We start from the raw sequence: 10598 nt of genomic DNA, 5'->3' as shown, positions 1-10598 counted from the left end.
TGGGTCGGTCAAAAATTCAACCGCGTTTCAACACCGGTGTCTTCAGGAGAGCGTTCCAGCACTATATTGATTCCCGGACCACTTCCCGGACGAGTGGCGGGATCGGGAGCTGCAACAAACGGACAGTAGTTAAGAACGTGTGGCAGTATTTGGCTGAATTTGCGAAAGTGAACGGTATGTGCGCTCTTACCCGATGCCCAAATCCTTGTTTCGTACATCGTCAAACGACGGCTAGATGTTCCGTTCCTGTGCGTTCCTGCGACGGAGCAAAAAAAAAACATCACCGTGAGTATAATCAAGCACATCCGTTGGTGTCCGGAACACTTTGGTTGATGTTATTACCGTCATCGTTAGCGGAATGCGAAAATACTCACCCAACGTATGCACTGGACGTACCGCGCATTCAGCATCCAGAAGTATCGTCTAGCAGAAGAGCGTGTGAAATAACAAGTAAAGGCACACTGCCTCCCCGCCAGACCGGCAGACATCCACGCGCACGAAACACTCTCCACACTCTCGCGATGGCCACTTGCACGCATCTCAGGCAGTCCTGGATGCTGGAGAGACTCAGCACACGCGCGTTGGTAAGCCTGGCAGGATGTGCACAGCAAACACAAATCACTCGCGCGAGCTTTCTTTCGTGTATTCGGTAACTGGATCGAGCGGAGGTAACAGGCTGCCCCCGAATTCTGTCCGGGGGGCAGGCCGCCCGCCTGTGGTGTTTTCAACGCCGAAAGACGTCGAATTAACGTCGAGCATACACTTTCAAACACTGTGTGTAACGGGCGAATGCGAGGCCGGCACACGGAACACGAAACACTAAATTGAAAACATGAGAAACACGGCAAATCTCTGTTTGCCTACTAGACGACATTAGATAATGACAGTGTGAATTGAAAACACATCTCAGCACACATTGGGAACCATCCATAGGAATAATTAATAAGTAAAAGTCAGGCATGCGTTGAAACCATTATTTAGCAAGCTGAAGTGTGCAACAGACGCTTTTTTCCACTGTGTCTCATCTCAGCACCATATTTCATCGAAAATGGCCAGCCGTAAGATCGGAAACCGTCGTAATGATACGTCGTTGCACCTGGAACAACTGACGTGTGAACTGAAGAACAAACTGAACGAACTGCCGCGAGTGAGCAACGTGACATCAGATGACAACGGACCATGCACAGTGGCAGATTTAAGGGCTTGGGAATACAAGAATTTCGTTTTTATGCCGGACGACATGAAGCGTTTTTACCTGTCGACCGATGGGATGCACACGAGCTGGACTTACAATTATTCGAAGCGCGCAAAATTACGTGTAGGCCACCTCTACATACCTAAATTGACGCAAATCCAGAACCTCGAACTGAAAGGACCGGGAACTGTGTTCGAGCTCGACCGCATAGGTGACAGGGGTTTCGTTTTACTCGTGTACAAGACAAACGTTACAACCCGTCCGGAAATTTATTTGTTGGAAGAGGGATCGTGGAAGTGGACACTGTTGGCGGACTCCTTTACGACCTACTTACGCATGAGCATCGAGCATCTCGGGCTACCATGTTGGCAGTTAGCCTTTGCCAGCTGTCGCCTGCCAGGGTGGGCTGAACAGCTGTTTTTGGTGCTGGCTCCACATTTGCTGTTGGACTATGACGAAATGCTAGGAGCGAAGAGCGCGCCGGTATACCAACGAGCGCAGCACCCGCTCAATGTGCTAGATCCGGCTAGATTTTGGACCACGGTACGACGCATGCGCTCGGCACATAAATAGCCAACGACCAACGAGAACGAGAACGAGGTGGCCATTACGGAGGATTACTTTACTTTACCATTACGATAGACCATTACGCATTTAAAATAATCAATAAATAGCCACTGCACGGCCACTGTTTCAATTACATAGAAATGTAGTTTTATTTCTATCTAAAGCTAGCTTTGGTTTCCTCCCATTCGCATTCCCATTCCGCTTTCCAGGGACCAGCTTTGCCCGTGAACAACACAACACACATGGTTTGGTCTGATAATTGTACACAGTTTTGCGATTGTATCGAAGGATCGAATAAAATTGCTTCACAAACTTCACCAACCACCCCCAACCCAGAAGCGGGTTCCTTGACTGGGTTTTACTCGTAGTAGTATATGGGCACCTGGGCAATACGCAGTGCCGGACAGACAGCACTGCGCAACGAACACAACTTACACATCACCCACACACACACATACACACACATCATTTGTTTATTTACACCCACACAATTCATTACCTTGCACCGTTCGATATTCAGACATTGTGCGAGAAGCGACCGCGTTGCCGGGCCAGTATGAATGCGGTGCGTTTATAGTGCAGTGCTGGGTACGCGCGTGTTTGGCGCACTACTGTGAGGCGAAACTAACAACGACGCCGGTGATTCGCGATGCTGGGAAATGGTGCGCCAGTGGGAATGATGGCTTGTACAGCGCGCACAGCTGCCAGTACTGCTCGCCGCCTGAGAAGGGCCCGATCAACGCGGCCAGCTTTGTATGGGCGTGCGTCTATGCGGCAGTGCTGAAAATTGGTGATTTTTTCGCAACTACCCCCACGGGGGACTAAAACCGACGGCGGCGGTGGCAAAAGGAGTGGCAATGGGCGTGGTCTGGTTGTTTGTACAACGCGTACGTCGGTGCCATCACTGGTGCCGGTACAATAATATTACAATGTGCATGTTCATAGGCGACGACATAGTTTAAAAAACGATGACACTTAGCGTCGAACGTCGTCGTTGGTCTAAATAAACGCGTCCTCGAGGCGAAAAGGCGCGCACGCATTAAACGTCGGGTAAAAGGTCGGCCACACATTATGCTTAAGCGACTGGAAAACAGAAACTCCACATAAAAAAAAAAAAACAAAACGAATGTTTCCAAAAGCTTTCCAAAATGTGCTCAGCTGGCTACATTCGGACCACAGACGATATAATCAGTTCGTGGCGTTTCGCGTAGGTGAGCTGCTTGAAAGCACTGATCCTAGTCAATGGCGCTGGATACCAACGAAGATGAACGTGGCTGACGATGGGACGAAATGGGCTAAGACGCCGGGCCTATCGGCACAAGGGCGATGGTTTAGGGGACCGCCGTTTCTCTGGGAACCGGAAAATGCGTGGCCTGCTCGCGTCGACCCCGAGAAAGATACGTCGGAAGAATTTCGAAAGATCGTCCATCACCACCAAATTACAGAACCGCTCATCGTTCTCGACCGGTGAATGAATGAATTATTGGCATGAACTTGCTACTCTTGCTCATGAGGTTCAATATATCAAGTGAATAAGGTGGATGAACATGATAATGTAGTTTATGAAGATGGAAAAACTAGTTCTAGAAATTTTCCTCTGGCTATTTGAAAAAAATAGTCGAACTCTTACGAGTAACAATATTTACTGCAGGAAGAAAACAGTGTTCCACGACATTTACTGTCTTTTGTGATACTCACATGATCAGGACTTTTTGAAATATTAATTGTTGTCTACAAAGAAAGCTTCCCAGTTTTTTTTTTTCATCCACAAAACTTTACTCTCAATGGAACGTATTGTAACACCATCACCAGACAGTACAAAATGTATTTTTACCATATTTATTTAGTCCACAATCGCGCTGAAACTTTCACCAAATTTCACCTAACTGTCCCTTCCGAAACTAATAGCAGACCCTACCTTAGCAAATCCTTTCCCTTCCCTTCAACTTATCCCGAAGAATCTCATCAGGAAAAAAAAAAGAACGACGACGCCTGCTAAAAGACGCCAGGGCCTTACGGTTACGGGGCGCTGTAATAAATTCGCGTACACGGTAGGCAACAGGAACACACACGGCAAGGCACGGGCCAGACGGGTCAGGCAGTCGTCGTTGCGGGAGAACCTTCTTAGTGGTGGGCTAAAAATAAGCGGATCGCAATCGCAAACTTCTCTCCGGTTGTCCTCACTCCCTCCAAATGCGTCCCTTTCCTGTTCACCCGTCCCCAGATTGGATGGTGAAAAATACGAGGAAGGAAAGAAATTCGGTTTCCGTTCGAGTTTTTCAAGAATCAATTTCACCTTCCGCTGCCGTCACAGTCTAATGGATCTCCTCCTTCCCCGCGGGGCGGTTTCCGTTGGGGCCTTTGCAAATGGGAGGCTGTTTCGTGATTCGGTTCCCTTCAACGTTCGCCTTCACCTGCTGTATTGGTCTGCATCCGCATAAATCCGGTTCCGTAATACACTCCATCTCCCGAGCAGAAGAATAGCTCGGGCAGGCAGCATAGTAATAATCAAAATCTCGCTTAAAATTCTTTCGCTCTTTCTTTTCTCCTCTCGCTATTGCTGCTGCTGGCTTTTTTCTCGCTCACCATGTCCACAAAACATAAGCCAGTGGCGATGAGTGATTTGGGGAGTACTCCCCCAAGGGAGGAGTACGGAAGGCAAAGGAGACCAGTGAAAGGTGCTGGTCGATAATCTCTTACCTTACTGCCTGTTCGCTTTCCCATTGCTTTGACTCTGGCCGTAGAGTTTCGATCCACTAGCCAGACACAGCGATATTATTTATTTGAATTATGTTTCGGAAAACGTCTCTCGGCGTTGGTGTGGAAAATCGATCGAAATTTATCGATCGAATCCATCGACATTTACATGTTAAAAAAAATCGAAACAAATAGGAAAAAATACCCCCGTAAGCTAAACGGAAACAAATCCTTCGCAGAAACGGCGTGTGGGACAGCTATGGATGGAAGCGATTTGAAGGAATGAATGCAATGCCCTCTGCGGACAGTAGTCCGGATTCGGAACCTTCGGCGAAAAGGGAAACTCGACTCCCGGGGGCCGCTAGGAAAACACGCGAACCAAGTACATGTGTGTGTGTGTGTGTGTGTGTGTGTGTGTGTGTGTGTGTGTGTGTGTGTGTATGTGCCGTGCCGTGCCGTTGTTTATTTATCCAAGCTTCTTCGCCAGTCTCCGGCAGACCGGGCCCGGTTTATTGGTGTGGATGAAAAGGAAAACTGTTCTTGAAGTTCTTACCATACCAATGTGTACCGTCGTTTTTCCACGCTTCCCCGCACGCATCCGCAAAAATCGCATCGGCTTTTCTTCTCCGTTGCTACACTGTGAAAAGTTCGTCTTGAGCAGGGAACAGTCGGCGGTCGGCGATACGACTTGTTTGATTGGAGCTGACTTTGGATGGTTTTTGTTTGTGTATGCTAATGTTTGTCCGTTCCCACGGAATAATTCACGGAACCCGATCATCCTTCCTCGGCGAGACTACGCAACCGATCTCATTATTCGGGAGCAACATGCCTCTCGAAAGTTGAAGGAAGCTTTGGAAGAGGTTGATCACGACGTTCTGATGACCGAGCTCTGCGGACCGCGGATGAAGTGGACATTTAACCCGCCTGGGGCGCCTCACTTTGGCGGCTGCTGGGAGCGTTTGGTACGTTCCGTGAAGAAGGCACTGAATCAGTTCGTGTTCACCAAGCGCCCTACGGATGAAGTAATGCTGTCAACGTTCACGGAGATCGAACTCATCCTTAATTCGAGACCACTTACCTACGTGCCCCTGAACGACGAACTGGCTGACCCTATAACATCTAATCACTCTCCTCCTTGGGAGCTCTGATGGAAGCAAACCACCGGCAGTTTTCTGTGATAGCCCTGCTACAATCCGGTCGTCGTGGCGAATGGCGCAGCATTCAGCAGATTTATTCTGTAAGAAATGATTAGCAGAATACTTACCCACACTTACCCGACAAACCAAGTGGTTCGAACCAGTCAAGTTAGGCAAGCCACGGTACAAACGAGCAGTGGAACTTACGTTAGACCCGCGCACAAATTAGCAGTCTTAGATGTATCAGCTTAGTAGAAAACCGCATGGCAAGAGTCGAATACAGAATATAGCGAAAGTGAAAAACAGCAAACAAACAAACAAACAAACAAACACACACCCACGAAGCAACTGACAGAAGATGGGAAGTGAAGCCACGGTTTGTACAATCGCGAAAGAGAGGTGTGTCATCACGAAGATCGGGTTTATAAAGTCGCCAAAGAGAGGTTGCGTCATCACAAAGAGCGAATTTAGCATTGAGGTGTTTATTATCGCCTAACAAACATATTTAACCGTGGCGCACTTGGGGGGACAATGTTGGAAAATTTATAGGGCTCCCAACGGTCTGTCAGTTGGGTCGGTCAAAAATTCAACCGCGTTTCAACACCGGTGTCTTCAGGAGAGCGTTCCAGCACTATATTGATTCCCGGACCACTTCCCGGACGAGTGGCGGGATCGGGAGCTGCAACAAACGGACAGTAGTTAAGAACGTGTGGCAGTATTTGGCTAAATTTGCGAAAGTGAACGGTATGTGAGCTCTTACCCGATGCCCAAATCCTTGTTTCGTACATCGTCAAACGACGGCTAGATGTTCCGTTCCTGTGCGTTCCTGCGACGGAGCAAAAAAAAACATCACCGTGAGTATAATCAAGCACATCCGTTGGTGTCCGGAACACGTTGGTTGATGTTATTACCGTCATCGTTAGCGGAATGCGAAACTACTCACCCAACGTATGCACTGGACGTACCGCGCATTCACCATCCAGAAGTATCGTCTAGCAGAAGAGCGTGTGAAACAACAAGTACAGCACACTGCCTCCCCGCCAGACCGGCAGACATCCACGCGCACGAAACACTCTCCACACTCTCGCGATGGCCACTTGCACGCATCTCAGGCAGTCCTGGATGCTGGAGAGACTCAGCACACGCGCGTTGGTAAGCCTGGCAGGATGTGCACAGCAAACACAAATCACTCGCGCGAGCTTTCTTTCGTGTATTCGGTAACTGGATCGAGCGGAGGTAACAGGCTGCCCCCGAATTCTGTCCGTGGGGCAGGCCGCCCGCCTGTGGTGTTTTCAACGCCGAAAGACGTCGAATTAACGTCGAGCATACACTTTCAAACACTGTGTGTAACGGGCGAATGCGAGGCCGGCACACGGAACACGAAACAATAAATTGAAAACATGAGAAACACGGCAAATCTCTGTTTGCCTACTAGACGACATTAGATAATGACAGTGTGAATTGAAAACACATCTCAGCACACATTGGAAACCATCCATAGGAATAATTAATAAGTAAAAGTCAGGCATGCGTTGAAACCATTATTTAGCAAGCTGAAGTGTGCAACAGACGTTTTTTCCACTGTGTCTCATCTCAGCACCATATTTCATCGAAAATGGCCAGCCGTAAGATCGGAAACCGTCGTAATGATACGTCGTTGCACCTGGAACAACTGACGTGTGAACTGAAGAACAAACTGAACGAACTGCCGCGAGTGAGCAACGTGACATCAGATGACAACGGACCATGCACAGCGGCAGATTTAAGGGTTTGGGAGTACAAGAATTTCGTTTTTATGCCGGACGACATGAAGCGTTTTTACCTGTCGACCGATGGGATGCACACGAGCTGGACTTACAATTATTCGAAGCGCGCAAAATTACGTGTAGGCCACCTCTACATACCTAAATTGACACACATCCAGAACCTCGAACTGAAAGGACCGGGAACTGTGTTCGAGCTCGACCGCATAGGTGACAGGGGTTTCGTTTTACTGGTGTACAAGACAAATGTTACAACCCGTCCGGAAATTTATTTGTTGGAAGTGGGATCGTGGAAGTGGACACTGTTGGCGGACTCCTTTACGACCTACTTACGCATGAGCATCGAGCATCTCGGGCTACCATGTTGGCAGTTAGCCTTTGCCAGCTGTCGCCTGCCAGGGTGGGCTGAACAGCTGTTTTTGGTGCTGGCTCCACATTTGCTGTTGGACTATGACGAAATGCTAGGAGCGAAGAGCGCGCCGGTATACCAACGAGCGCAGCACCCGCTCAATGTGCTAGATCCGGCTAGATTTTGGACCACGGTACGACGCATGCGCTCGGCACATAAATAGCCAACGACCAACGAGAACGAGAACGAGGTGGCCATTACGGAGGATTACTTTACTTTACCATTACGATAGACCATTACGCATTTAAAATAATCAATAAATAGCCACTGCACGGCCACTGTTTCAATTACATAGAAATGTAGTTTTATTTCTATCTAAAGCTAGCTTTGGTTTCCTCCCATTCGCATTCCCATTCCGCTTTCCAGGGACCAGCTTTGCCCGTGAACAACACAACACACATGGTTTGGTCTGATAATTGTACACAGTTTTGCGATTGTATCGAAGGATCGAATAAAATTGCTTCACAAACTTCACCAACCACCCCCAACCCAGAAGCGGGTTCCTTGACTGGGTTTTACTCGTAGTAGTATATGGGCACCTGGGCAATACGCAGTGCCGGACAGACAGCACTGCGCAACGAACACAACTTACACATCACCCACACACACACATACACACACATCATTTGTTTATTTACACCCACACAATTCATTACCTTGCACCGTTCGATATTCAGACATTGTGCGAGAAGCGACCGCGTTGCCGGGCCAGTATGAATGCGGTGCGTTTATAGTGCAGTGCTGGGTACGCGCGTGTTTGGCGCACTACTGTGAGGCGAAACTAACAACGACGCCGGTGATTCGCGATGCTGGGAAATGGTGCGCCAGTGGGAATGATGGCTTGTACAGCGCGCACAGCTGCCAGTACTGCTCGCCGCCTGAGAAGGGCCCGATCAACGCGGCCAGCTTTGTATGGGCGTGCGTCTATGCGGCAGTGCTGAAAATTCGTGATTTTTTCGCAACTACCCCCACGGGGGACTAAAACCGACGGCGGCGGTGGCAAAAGGAGTGGCAATGGGCGTGGTCTGGTTGTTTGTACAACGCGTACGTCGGTGCCATCACTGGTGCCGGTACAATAATATTACAATGTGCATGTTCATAGGCGACGACATAGTTTACCGTCGTCGTTGGTCTAAATAAACGCGTCCTCGAGGCGAAAAGGCGCGCACGCATTAAACGTCGGGTAAAAGGTTGGCCACACATTATGCTTAAGCGACTGGAAAACAGAAACTCCACATAAAAAAAAAAACAAAACGAATGTTTCCAAAAGCTTTCCAAAATGTGCTCAGCTGGCTACATTCGGACCACAGACGATATAATCAGTTCGTGGCGTTTCGCGTAGGTGAGCTGCTTGAAAGCACTGATCCTAGTCAATGGCGCTGGATACCAACGAAGATGAACGTGGCTGACGATGGGACGAAATGGGCTAAGTCGCCGGGCCTATCGGCACAAGGGCGATGGTTTAGGGGACCGCCGTTTCTCTGGGAACCGGAAAATGCGTGGCCTGCTCGCGTCGACCCCGAGAAAGATACGTCGGAAGAATTTCGAAAGATCGTCCATCACCACCAAATTACAGAACCGCTCATCGTTCTCGACCGGTGAATGAATGAATTATTGGCATGAACTTGCTACTCTTGCTCATGAGGTTCAATATATCAAGTGAATAAGGTGGATGAACATGATAATGTAGTTTATGAAGATGGAAAAACTAGTTCTAGAAATTTTCCTCTGGCTATTTGAAAAAAATAGTCGAACTCTTACGAGTAACAATATTTACTGCAGGAAGAAAACAGTGTTCCACGACATTTACTGTCTTTTGTGATACTCACATGATCAGGACTTTTTGAAATATTAATTGTTGTCTACAAAGAAAGCTTCCCAGTTTTTTTTTTCATCCACAAAACTTTACTCTCAATGGAACGTATTGTAACACCATCACCAGACAGTACAAAATGTATTTTTACCATATTTATTTAGTCCACAATCGCGCTGAAACTTTCACCAAATTTCACCTAACTGTCCCTTCCGAAACTAATAGCAGACCCTACCTTAGCAAATCCTTTCCCTTCCCTTCAACTTATCCCGAAGAATCTCATCAGGAAAAAAAAAAGAACGACGACGCCTGCTAAAAGACGCCAGGGCCTTACGGTTACGGGGCGCTGTAATAAATTCGCGTACACGGTAGGCAACAGGAACACACACGGCAAGGCACGGGCCAGACGGGTCAGGCAGTCGTCGTTGCGGGAGAACCTTCTTAGTGGTGGGCTAAAAATAAGCGGATCGCAATCGCAAACTTCTCTCCGGTTGTCCTCACTCCCTCCAAATGCGTCCCTTTCCTGTTCACCCGTCCCCAGATTGGATGGTGAAAAATACGAGGAAGGAAAGAAATTCGGTTTCCGTTCGAGTTTTTCAAGAATCAATTTCACCTTCCGCTGCCGTCACAGTCTAATGGATCTCCTCCTTCCCCGCGGGGCGGTTTCCGTTGGGGCCTTTGCAAATGGGAGGCTGTTTCGTGATTCGGTTCCCTTCAACGTTCGCCTTCACCTGCTGTATTGGTCTGCATCCGCATAAATCCGGTTCCGTAATACACTCCATCTCCCGAGCAGAAGAATAGCTCGGGCAGGCAGCATAGTAATAATCAAAATCTCGCTTAAAATTCTTTCGCTCTTTCTTTTCTCCTCTCGCTATTGCTGCTGCTGGCTTTTTTCTCGCTCACCATGTCCACAAAACATAAGCCAGTGGCGATGAGTGATTTGGGGAGTACTCCCCCAAGGGAGGAGTACGGAAGGCAAAGGAGACCAGTGAAAGGTGCTGGTCGATAATCTCTTACC

This window comes from Anopheles stephensi, unplaced genomic scaffold (assembly GCF_013141755.1).
Source record: "Anopheles stephensi strain Indian unplaced genomic scaffold, UCI_ANSTEP_V1.0 ucontig349, whole genome shotgun sequence".
Lineage (NCBI taxonomy): Eukaryota > Metazoa > Arthropoda > Insecta > Diptera > Culicidae > Anopheles > Anopheles stephensi.
This window is presented reverse-complemented; position numbering follows the sequence as displayed.